The following is a 13,649-nucleotide window of genomic DNA, read 5'->3' as shown; positions in this document are numbered from 1 at the left end:
AACAGGGACCAGAAACTATTGACTGAGCAAGTGGTTTGTTTGAACTGGATGGTTATTTTTTTTCACCTTATACTCGTTGACTTCATATCCTCCCTTCAGCTCATCTCAGAGACAGTGAAGAGGTATGTTTTAAACAAGCCAGACAGGAAGCTATTTTGAGAGGCCTTGTGCAGGCATTATACCAAAGCAAGAAGATAAAGCACAGATTTGGCTGGCTGAGAACTTCGAGAGGAAAGTCATGTTTTAAAACAAAATAAAATCTTAATGTGTTTAGAGAAAGAGACCGCAAACTCATATATTCTTTCTCTGAGAAACTGGAGGGAATTTTAGTAATAATGTGCTTCACTTAGGATAAGTCTTAGCTATTTTTGGAAGATAGATCCCATTATGTTATCACTGCCACAGAGCAAATCTCGTGCACGGGTCATTGCATGGGTCTTTGTTCCTAAAAAAATTTGTGCTATGCCCAAACTTCTATAGATCTGTGCCACCATCAACCATACTTCCTGCTGTCTATGTGCTGTGCCACAGTCTCTGATTATGGTACTATCTTACTCAAAATTATTGACTCTTATTGCCACCCACTTGAGAATAAATTTTACATTAAGAAAATATGATCTTGTTATATTTTAAAATCTCATTTCCAGGTCCTATTAGATGAAAATTCTGGTGGCTATAGGAACATGTGAAGAAAAAAATACAGTTTCTTATAGCAATGATGAAAATATCCCTCCTATACTTACGTGAACGAAGCGTCAATCATAGAAAAAAATAGGTTCAGAAATGTCCAATTTTTATTGCAACATAACATATCCCCTTGTATTACTATTGATATAATGCACTCCAGCCATAATCTACTGGCAACCTGCTCTTGTCAAATAATCAAACGATTTAGTCATTTTGGTAGTTCATCACCTACACACCTGCCACTCCTCCCTCACACCCATACACTCAATGATATAAGTAATAGCAGCATTACATTGAATTGACTTAAGTTCCAGAGTGAAGTAAATCTGAAAAAGAATCACATGTTTTAAATGGTGGTGGTGACTGGGGAGGGGGAATGTAGAAATTCTAGCGTCTTCGCTTAGTGCTCTTTTTTTCAAAGGCTGACCTAGCTCTGAGGGGAATTGAGCATATGCCTATGATTCAGTGTTCATTTTTCTTTCTTTTTTTCAGTTATTGGAGACAGGACACAGTCTGGGCTGGTTTCATCACTCAGCAATGTCCCTCTTCACAACACAGCTATTACATTTACCACTAGAAGCAATACCAAGACATGTGTTTCCTGGGATATTCTGTTTGTCTCTCTGGAATATAGAGGTTTTATGTGTTTATACTTGACCCCTCCTACATTTTAAAACACTATTTGGGGGATTGGATTTAGGTGGATACAAAATATTGTTACTTCAGAGTGATTCCATAGGGACTGGGTCCCTTGCCATGGATATCTACTCTGCAGTGATTTGTAAACTCGTGGAATGTGATAAATGCTGTCTTCTAATTTCCTTATTTTCACGTGGCATGTCATTTTCAGCCTTCAAAATGAAAAGAGTACTGCATGGACACTGACCTTTCTCCTTTGCTCCTACAGAAATGCAATCATGTAGAGTGCTGGAGAAGCACTGGAGAAATGAAACATGTCCTTTAGTTGGTAACTGGGTTTGACATATAAACAGATGAGAATGTAAGAGCCGTGCACCAGAGGTGTGTGTGGGAATGACTTCTTCATGATCCCTTGTTCAAGATGCTCTAAAAATGTACAATTCTATGTGTTTGAGGAACAGATAGCTGTGTTTACATATAATTTTCACCGAGTACCAACTGATAAGTTCTTCTAGATCCTGCTTACTGTTAAACGTCTCATTATGAAGCTTTGAAAAGAAAGACTAAATGGAGAAGTGTTTTATGTCACTGAATAAATAAATATAAACTGTAATACTTTCCTTCCAGGAGCCAAAGAAAGCTCCTAACATTTTGTAAAAGCCTTGTTCACAGTCACTTGTCTTGGGGATTCAAGCACTCATTTTGAATGGTCAAAGTAGCTAAAAATTTTGTTACAGAAGGAATCTTCTCAAAGATGTCCTACATTTTATCTTATTATTTGAGCCGCGCTAAAATTATAAAGAGATCAGGAAGAAAAAAATCCCCAAACCAAAATCCCACTAAAAACCACCCTCTCCTCCTTCATCACTACCAAATGCAGCCAAAACATGTCTGCAGTGAAAAAAATATCTGTAACCTCCAGGAGCTTTGATAAAATCAAGGCCAGTGAGATGTGCCAGACCCTCTCCCTTTTTCCCAGATGGTGGAGTTTGCTACTTTCACATTTGGCTTTTAATGGACAAGCAAGGAAGCCTGCCAATAAAGCTGCGGAGCAAGCTAAGAAAACAAACAAACAAAAGCAATCACGCCCTAGACACAGAGGCCAGTGACAGGGATGATTGATCAGGTGTCCAGCTGGAAGCTGTCACCACCAAGTTGAGAGAAACAGGCAGAGCTTGGCAGGTTTCACGGGCCAAAGATTATCACGGGGTATTAGGTAGGTAGCATTCTTCAGCAAACAAAGAAATGGAAAGGATGGAGTTTGCTTTGCCCGAGCCACATGCCTAGCAGAGATGCTTACCACGTGACTGTCCTTGTGTAAGGGATACTTGAAACTAAGCATATTAGATTTCCTCTTGGAAAGCCTTGCTGGAGAAAATTGTACTGCACACCCCTCTGTCCTTTTGTCTGTATGTTCTTGTTCTGAGACAGACTGAATATCTTTCTGTTGCTAAAAGAAGTGTACATGTTGGCATATAATCACTTTAGCAAGCAAACAGTCCATGGGGAGGTGCACTTTAACAAATTCTAATTCTGGCGTAATTTCCTTGTTGCTCAAGTGAGGAGAATAGAAACCCCGTCGACTCTACAGAATTGTCTCCAGAATCAACGGAAATCATACCCTATTTCCTTGACTTTAACATGTCGTGGGTTATAATAAGGCTTGTAGAAAACTTTTGAGTAAAGAGCACCTTTTTCACACTAAGCATAGCGATTTTGAGATTAATCCTAATATTTGAGAAATATTAAAATGTGAATAAAAGGTGCACATTGCAATCAAGGAAATAAGATAGATATGAAAAGACTTTATAAACCACAAAGTGCTGGAAACATGCACTTAATTAGGTCATAATTAAAACATGTTAATGATATGGTATTATTAATATCCTGCTTGTTATAAAGGTAGTAACTCTGAATAACACAAAGTCTCCATCTACACAGATGGAACTTGAATTCACATGTATGAAAAATTAAATTAATGGAATATAAATCCCTGACAAACGTTATTTCATCCGAACACAAGAAAACATCAATTTAACAAATATATCCTGAAAACTTCAATCTGATTCCATTTCACTCCAACAAACACACATATTTTGTGAATAAATTATAGAACTTATGCCATAATATTGGGTCCTCATTTCTGGTAAGCACACAATTTACTTTTAGAAATACAGCATTTGTTTTCAAATATTCAGTATCAAAAGAAGGTGATCAAATGACACTATATGATTGACTGAAATGTTGATTTTTATCTTGAAAAAAATTGTAGAGTTTTAGCATTTTAACTCTAGATTACACAGATTGTTTCCCCAAGTTTTTATGGCCCAAGATTCACATAAATGATGTAAATTCTTTAACAAACTTTACAGTCATTAAAGTTTTCTATTATTAGCCATTTTACAAGGAATCAAAAAATGACATTTATATTGGACGACTGTTCATTTTCGTGGCGAAGTCAGCACTTTAAATATAAAATGGCTTCCTTATCAGTAGTTTGAGAATCAGCTCAGGCTTGTGTAATATTGAACACACCCTACCAAGGAGACAGCATGGGTTTGGGGCAGGAAGTCACAGATAAGTATTTCCTTAACCATCTCCACCAGGGTGTGCAGCAATGCTGAAAAATGCTTGTTTTAAGTTTTGTGTCTGTCATTTTAAGGTATATACAGAAATTATTGGAAGTGAAAGATGAAGAAACAGACCTTCAATATCTTTTCCATGTGGCAAAATATTGGTAAATGGAAGGCCATGAGTATAGAATAAAGCTAGTTCCAAAAGTCAGTGGTCTCCAAACTTGGGGCCTTCTCAGAATTACCTGAGACCAAGGAAACACATCCAGAGTTGCTGGTCTACCCTTGGAGATCCTGAAGCTATAGGTCTGGGAGAGGTCCCAGGAAAATGTGTTTTGAAAGCATCTCAGGTGATTCTAATTAGAACTGGAGACTGCTGCCATACAATTCAAATGAACTTTCTAGACTCATTAATAATATAACAATGTAGAAAAATGTTATTTCCTTAGCAGGAGAATTTTTTTCCTCTTTTATGTTGGAAGAATATTTGATAAACCACTTGGCAGAGGTTGGGGAAATGCTCAAGGGAAATGTTTAAGGAACAAAAGATGGTCCTTGGCTTCATTCCAAGCTTTAGTCTTGCCGAATGAGGTATGTAAACTAAGGGTATGAGATGAATTATTACGGACAAAAGAGGAGAATTTTTTTTAAAGTTGTAAATGGAAAGAAAATAGGGGTAGAGGCAAGTGGTTGAAACTGGTGCCTAAATTTTTACTAAACTTATTAATTTTTGTTGTTATTACCATTATTACCTCAGATATCACATGTAGATAACCAAAGTCAGTAATGTATTTGGGTTTAAAGATCTAGTTTGGAAGTCATCATCAGTGGTTACATTAATGTCAACTCTCCTCTTTAAAACTATAGTCCTCAAGGGGATCAAATCTAATGACTAGCAAGACCCAATGATCCTCAAACTCAGTGACCATTGACCATGACCATGTGTAGCAAAGAGAGAATAAAACAGAAGCATTTCCTCTAGGTAATTTGTTGGAACAGTCAAATGTCTTTGTCAATTTCATGTTGGATTGCAACTATCCCCCATACCCCCAAACGATGATGAATTTTTGGAAACACCAGAAGACATTACACAAGGAATGATTTCATACTTGATTGTCTTCAGGAAGCTAGAGTTAATGGTTGTTTAATAAGGATTACTTAAATGTCAAAGGATATAACAACTGACCCCCTTCTAATATTGCTAATTTCCTTCCTTTCCCCTCACCCCAGTGAATAGTACTTCATTTTTAACCATTTAATTGTACTTGGAAAATAAGTTCAATACATAGTTTTCAAACTTTCAATTCATAAACTGCTAACTGGCTTTTGGGTTCTAGAAACAATAAACTAGTTTATTGAAAACATAATCCCTATAGAGAGAAGAACAATAAAGACTTCCTCGCTTTTACTGACCATGAACCAGGGTTAAGAGGTTGTTTCAGGGGAAGGGGTGCTATTGCAATGGATTGTGTCTGTGATGCTTGTCATTCACACATTTTACTGGAAAAATGATGATGGTATTAAGTACTGCACGAGTGAACAAGATCCTTGTTTTTAAGACAAGGCATGGAGCAAAATATTGTCAAAATAGGGTTTTCCAAGGTGTATTTATTTTTATTTTTAATGGAACAAAATTATTCCCAGCTGTGCAACATTCTCACTGTGCCCATTACTTTTTAATGAATCTTACAATAAGATGATTAATTCTACACACTTGGATACTTTGGGCTGAATGTTGTTGATTAAGCAATTACATTAATCCACTTCTGCTTATTTTTTTGGAAGCCCAGTGATGAAGGTAATTTTTCCCCCTTTGGAATAATCTCTCTAGAATTATTAGGCACGTGTGAAAGAAGTTTTACACACATTTCTAAGGACTACCCTTGTTATTAATAACCAATGTTAAGCTGCAAACGACAACCTGTTTTATTCCAACTGATAAAGTTCATGACGTCACTGTTTCTTTTCTCAGCTTAGACTTTGACATCCTGCTTTGGCCTTAAAACATTATCACAATGTTTTCTATGGAGTAAATTAAATAAAAACACAATGGGAAATGATCAACTATTTGGCTTAGACAGCAAAGCGTGCACAGCTCTTGTTTTCAAAAATGATGAAAAGGAAGGAAATAATACAAATAAAAGTTCCAGAGTGTGTAGTAAAAAATGTTAGAAGGAGTATGGTTTAGAACAAGGAGGTCAGTTTAGGTGTTGGTTGGGGACCAATGTGGGTTTCAGAACAATCAAGACGTACTGATTGGATTTCTTTTTATCTAATTTAATTTTTATGTTATATTGGAGTATAGTTGATTTACAATGTTGTGTTAGTTTCAGGTGCACAGCAAAGTAATTCAGTTATACATATACATGTATCTATTCTTTTTCAGAGTCTTTTCCCATATAGGTTATTACAGAGTATTGAGTAGAGTTCTGATGGGATTTCTTAGTAGGACAGGCACCAAAAGTGGCCTCAACCTTAAGTGGAGGGTCACTGGAACACTTGGGTCATAAGAAATTATTTCACAGTGAAGATAAATAGCATCAACATTTCACATGGCACATGCAAAGGCGAAGAATTATAGACTGATGTAAGACAAGGGATTGGATTATTTGATGCTGATTTTACCCCATGTTTTTCTTTTCTTTCTGTAGATGACCAATGATGTAAAGAGCGTCTTATTTCTTTATGGACCTTGTTGTGTTAGGTTGAGTCATAGGAAAGAGCCAATATTCAATCATTTTTGACTAACTAAAATGGCAATTTATATGGTTTGAAATAGTAAGTATGCAAACTAAGCCTATACAAAGTATTATTTCCTTCTTTCTTGGTTCTTTTGTTGTTGTGGTTACTATTACAGGGTAAAATGTATTAGCCTTTGAGGGTTCCTAAATGGATGTTTTTCCCCTTCCCACGACAGAGAACACTGTCTTGAACCACTGTTTCCTCTTGAGAAGATTCGGGACTCCTGTGGTAGAGAAAAGGAGGGAAGTGGGAAAGGATGAAAACAGAAAGCACTCCAGGTGTGAAGGCTGGAGGTTTCATTTTAGTGGAGGGGAAAAGTGCAGTGACAGCTGTACTGTGGAAGGGAAGTGGGTTATTGAAGCAAAAGTAAGTTTGATGGTAGGTAATTTTGCTGAGGATTATATATTCATTTCATTCCCTTAAAAACCGGAGGTGAAGGATTTGAATTTTACTAGCTTCAAAGAACACACTTATCAAATTTGAAAGGAATTAAACTGTGTATGCATGAAATTGTTTTCTCCTGTCTCTGTTGTATAATTTAAAATAATGTAAAATTAAATTTTACCTTGTATTATTTATATTATATATGTATATCACTGCATGAATTATACATTCAAAAATACATATTACAACATAGGGCTTAAAACTCAAAATCAAGTATGGTCCTAATTATGGGTGATTTACAGGTTGTTATGTAAAACTTATATATTTTGAAATTGCTTTTGGTGGCTTGGACTGAGACCTTGCAACGCTGTTTTGAGACCAAGTTCCATGGAGTATGCATGGCTTTACAAACTTTATATTTTCCTTACAAGAAAATATATCAAGCTTATCTAGTCATTATGCTCTTCCCATAATATCTTCTTAACTGTTCCACCTCTAGAAGGGCTTCAAAATCTGCCTTGTATAAATCTGGCCGTATCAGAGAATTCCTTATGTGGCCATACTGATTTCTTTCCATGTTATGCATAGGCCTTTTCCTTATTTTTCAATGCGTTTTATTTATTTATTTATTTATACTTATGGAACTATAATGCTGTGTTTGTAAGCAATAATGGCATGCCTGTATGTGGAAAGGAAAAGGGAGCTAATCTTAACTTGAAGCAGTAGGCTAAACAATGACTATAAAACCAGGCTTAAGCCATGAAGCTTCCATACCTTTGGCTGATTTCATGAACAGTCGGCACCAAAGAGATTCGAACTTTTTTACACACACCTGTGCTGCCAAACCCAAAGCAAAACATCCAAGAATTCAAATCTGCCCAATGTTGCCTCATTCTCTAGAGCACATAAGGATGTGAGTGTGTGGTGTGTGTGTGTGTGTGTGTGAGAGAGAGGCATAAATAACAATGCAATATAGATTACCCTTCTTAAAGGCTTTGGATTTTATATTTTGCATCTAACTCTGAAGTTTGTTTTGCACTTGCAATTTAAATTGTCTTCTTATAGTGAACATTTATGTCACCCAATGCTAGAACAACAAAAATGTTAGTATAATAAAGAAGTGGGGAGTCTGGTTATGTGGAGGCATTGTGGAAGTTAGCTGTCACTGACACTGGCTGACATTAAAACTCCATGTTTCGGAGGCTGTTAAGGCCTCTTGTAGAGCAGATGCTCTCTTGAAGTTGTGGACATGAAATACAAAATGTTTCAACTTTTTGCTCTCTCCCATTGGTCTTTCAATATGCTTCTTCCCCAGATTTCCTTGTCCCTAGTTGTATTAGTTTCCTAGAGCTGCTGTAACGTATTACCGTAAACAGTGTGGCTTTAAAAAAAGAACCATCAATTTATTCTCTTACGGTTCCAGAGGGCAGAAGTCTGAAATCAAGGCGTTGGCAGGGTCGGTTCCTTTGGAAGTGTGTTGAGACAGTCTACTCCATCCCTCTGTCCTGGCTTCCGGTGGTGCCATCAATCCTTGGCATCCCTTGCTTGGTAGATGCATCGTCCCAGTCTCTGTTGTCAAGTGCATTCTTCCCTCTGTGTCTCTGTGTCATAACACAGGCTTATTCTCTCTTTTTAGCCCTGTGTGTCCTCTCCTCTTCTGATGATAACCCTTAGTCGTTGGAGAAGGACCCACCCTAATCCAGTGTGAACTCATCTTAGCTAATTACACCTACAAAGACCCTATTTCCAAGTTACATTCTGAGGGTCTGGGTGAACGTGAACTTTGAGGGGATTCAGTGCACTAATTACTCAACAATTCCTTCATCCAGGCCCATGAGTAACCAGCCAAGCCATTCACCACGGGCTATAACTTAAGGAACTTCGCCTCGCAAAGGAAATGACCAGATCTATTGCCTGAGGTTCTACCACTGGATTTCCTCTCATCACTGCCTTTCAGGGCCATTCTCGGTAGAGCTGTGATACCGCAGCCATCTATTTTTGTCTCATACCTTCATACTGAGCTAACATACTTGTGAACTAAGTGCAGCCTTGGTTCATCTGGTCCCGTGAATTTTCCAATCCTTGCACATCTGCTCCAATCTATATGATGTCACCAGGTGAATCAATATAATATTATGAAGTCCAGAGAATTCAGTTCTCTTCAAACTATGTTATAAAACAGGGCAAGAGAGCTAACACAGATGTGAAGCAAGACTAGAAATGTTGGCTGTTACTGATCCCAATTTGAATTTGAGCTGTTTCTGAACCTTCTGCCTGATTGGGATGAAAGAGAACATATTTACCAGGTCAAAGGCTGCATATCATGTACCCGAGTCCATTTTAACCTGCTCAAGCATAGATACTGTAAATGGAACAGCAATTACCACAGGAGTTGTTGGTTGGTTGAATAATGGTATTTTACCGTCATCCTAAGAAACCATCTGATTTTTTTAGAGCTCTTTAGGTCATTAAGGGTAGAGCAAATCTCCTTCTTCTTCCTCCATGAGATGCAAAATCGTCTTGGTCTTAACTATCTTAAGCCTCCCACTTGGCCTTCCCCGCAATAATCAATCTTGCTACACATACCAAAAACTAGATAATTTGTCAAATATCAAGGCTGTCTATTTAATTATACCTTTGGGAGCTATGACATAGGTACCGTGTAGGTCCTGGATATTTTGGACTCACTGGGTGGTAGACCTCCACAAGAACTCCCTTAATTATATAGCCCCAAATACTCCATCTACGTGGGGGCCATGATGATGCTTCTCGTGACCGGGTATCAATGTCATCTTGAACCTTTTGTCCAAAAATTCTTGAAATCCTTGAAATGTTTGATAATATATTTGACATGGTGTTGTACTGTCCCTCATGGGGACCCAGACTCTTCTTCAATCAATGGCTTCCAGATCTGAAAAGTCGCTCAGGTTCAAAAACCGGGCAAGGGATCTTGACACTTCATAACTGTGGCTGAATTTTGAGCAATACCTTTTTCAGCTGCCCACCTATCATACCCCTATGGAGGTGGTCTTATCCATCTGCACAACCCTCTGTAGAACAGGGCCCCTGGATGTCACACTTACTTTGCACTCATTATAATGATTGTACCCACCCTGTCTATGGTGATTAAACCACCCCCACCCCTATTATTTTGACATCCAGTCAGTCCCATTACCATCGGCAGCCAAATTCTGTAACAATATCTCCTCCCATCACCTCTGACAGCCACTTCCCTACGGAGGACAACCACCATTATTTCTCAAATAATGTTAGTGCTTCTGAGACAGGCTGGGGCCTGGCACCTGAGACCCTCTGCTGCAGTGCTTGCACCTGGACAGAGGTCTCCTTGAGCAACAAGATACAAAGAAACTATAAGGGACTAAAAATAACCGCATGCATGTGCAGTTGGGGCAAATTATGGCCAACAAGTTACAAAAAGACCAAAACAACAAACCAACCAACCAACTGCCACTTCTGAAGAACCAGGAGCAAAAGCAGGGTCCTGTGCAGGCCCCCTGCACTCAGTACCACCAAAAGGGTGGGCAGACCACCTCAGCCACCCCTCCATCCAGACCCCTGCCCCCCCAAACCCAAATAAGGAACCAGCTCACCCCCCCCTCAGGGAGTGAACAAGGGGACCTGTTACTTGTTTTTCGCTCCCTCCGGCTGCAGCAGGGGCCCCAGTAAAGCCTTGCCTGAATTTCTTGTCTGGCCTCTGATCAATTTCTATTGATTGGGTTGGTAACTGCTCCTGTGTCTGGAAAAAACTCAGTGTGTTTTCTTTACTCTCCGGCTACAATTCACTTCAGACTCCAGATATGTGGGTTTTCCACACATCATGCAATTCCCCAACGCCAGCTGGGTGTCCTACAGTTCAATTCTGACACTATCCATCTGGAGTTAGTGTCAGATCCCACAGGTTAAATGCTCAGTCCTCCAAGACTGAGATTACTGTCAGAGTTGGAATCATTTTCACCTGCTATTAATTTTTGTTTCCTCCACATTTACATGGTTGTGCACCAAAGACATGTAGCTCAGTATCGGTTGATGATCTGCTTGCCTATTCCTGTTTCATGGTTACCAAATCAGACTTTGAACATATAGCGTTTAACTCCACAAAGATTATTTGATTTAATTCACTGGAAGTAATATTTTGGCTTTTTTTGGTCTGTATTTTCAGGAAGGAAAGGTGAATTCCTAGGAGAATTAGAAAGAGAATATTATTCCCTTCCTGAATGCAATTCAAAGAGCTTGCTGAATCATTGCAGTAATATTAGAACCTGTGAAAACCCCACTGGCCATCAGAAGGTGTTGAAGGGATAGGAAAGGAGTAATGGACTTGAAAGGTTCCTTCCCATCTGGTGATTCCCCCAATGACCAACCTAAAAGAAGACCAAGAAGAGAAAAGGCTCAAGTAATATTATGAGAGTAGAATTTTCCACCCATGTTCAGGAAACCAATGAGACGAAAGGCACACAGCAGTAGCCACATGGCTAGGAGACTTTGAAAAACACGCTACTTCCTCTGTTATTTCCTCACAATATTCATGCCCATCTCTTAATTTGTTTTTGTAAGGAAATAATCAAGACACAGATTTTAAAAAAAAAAAAAAACATTGACCTCTCTCTTTTTGCACATTTTAAAAAACTCTCTTCTGATAAAATTATTTCAGTTCTTTCTCTTCCTTCATCAGACAAAGATATCAATCTGGACAATAATGTGGAAACTGGTTTACTTTCCCATAGGGCAACATACTGAAGGAAGTTTTTGCCAGCCTCATGGCATGATTAGGAGATTTTTATTCATGTGGTTATGAGGTACAAGGCTACTTTACACCAACTACGCTTTCCTATGCCTATCTTAAGCTATATATATATATATATATATATATATATATATATATATATATATATATATATATATATATATATATTTAGAAAAACATGAATTCTATACTTTGAGTTCCTTATCTCTGATCACTTTTTTTTCCTTTTTGTGTTAACTGTTACTTTCACCACAGTAAATGCTGAAACTTGAAAAGCAATGTAATCTGTATCATAAATGTATTTATTGGGTGCTTTTATTCTTTCTGTGATTTAGAAAATCTCTGCAAACATACCTACTTATTGATTAGAAACTATCATAGGATACAGCTATATAGGAAAGTGTCCCTCCTCAATAAAGTCTTCAAATTTAAGATAAAATCCTATTTAAGGTTTGGTGGGCATTGAGAATATTAGACTAGTACATGCAATAGTAATCCATGCAGTTTTAGACAGGAAAAATAAAAGTCTACAGATTTCACACAGAGATCAAATTTTACCTTAAGTAGGAAAAAAACAGAAGTTTCACATTTTGTATATTCATTTCCAAGTACTGATCTCAAAGGATAATAAAAATTTGATGTTTTGTTTATATGTTTCCTATCACAAAGGGTATTTTCATTTGTTTGCTCTGTTTCCCCCAAAATATAGTTTCATTGCAATGCTATATATTGATCCATCATTTTCTCTAGTTTTTTTTTTTTAATATCTGATGAGAAATCTGCAGTCTTTCAAATGGTTGCTTCCCTAAATGTAATAATTTTTCATTTTCATTTCCCCCTCTCTGGCTGCGGTCAAAATTTTTTGTTATTTTTATCAGTTTGATTATGATGTGTCAGGGTGTAGATTTCTTTTTTTTTTTTTAGTTAATTCTGTTTGTGATTCACTGACCCTCTTGATTCTGAAAATTTACATCTTTTACCAAATTTATGAAGTTTTCAGCCATTATTTCATCAATTATTTTTGAACCACATTCTTTCACTTCTCTTTCTAGAACTCTGCTGTCATGACTCTTAGACTTTTGGAATTATCCCACACATATCTGAAGCTCTGTTCATTTTTTCCAGTGTTTTTTTCTCTGTTGTTCAGAATGGATATTTTCTATTGATCTATCTTCACTGGATCTTTCCACTGTCATCTCCATTTGCTACTGATTTTTTTAAATTTAATTTTATTTTTTTTTAAATCAATGCTTTTATTTTTAGGCTCTAAATTTTTTATTTGGTTCTTTTTTTATAACTTCTATATCCCTGCTGAGACTTTTCATTCATTTCAAGAGCATTTTATCTTACTTCCTAGAGCCTTGTTATGCTAGTTGCTATAAGTTATTTGTCTGATAATTCCAACATTGGTGTTATCTGTTTATTCCCCTGCAAGTCATTGATATTTTCCTGGTTCTTCACAATAATATAATTGTGGATTGTATCTTTAACTTTTTAAATATTATGGTATGAGGTTCTGGAACTTTTAAAAATCCTACAGATTGTTTTCACAGACAATCAGCTCATTAAAGTTCATAACACAAGTAATAACCTATCTTTCAATATCCATTCAAACTGTATAGTACTATTCTGATATTCTCCATATGTTTACTAACCAGAGGGAAATCTGAATCTTTTTGGTATTGTCCTACAGTTTCCTAAGACTTTGTTAATGCTTTCCTCTGTTAATAATTTTTCTCTCTTTTTTCATATTAAATAATATTTGTCAATCTATTCAGGTTCATTTACTCTTTACTCCGTTATCTCCATTCTGCCATTGAGCCCATAAAGTGCATATTTTATTTATTTTATGTTGATTT

The sequence above is a fragment of the Balaenoptera ricei genome, chromosome 20 (assembly GCF_028023285.1).
Source record: "Balaenoptera ricei isolate mBalRic1 chromosome 20, mBalRic1.hap2, whole genome shotgun sequence".
Lineage (NCBI taxonomy): Eukaryota > Metazoa > Chordata > Mammalia > Artiodactyla > Balaenopteridae > Balaenoptera > Balaenoptera ricei.
The sequence above is the reverse complement of the archived record's forward strand: the minus strand, read 5'-3'. Positions refer to the sequence as shown.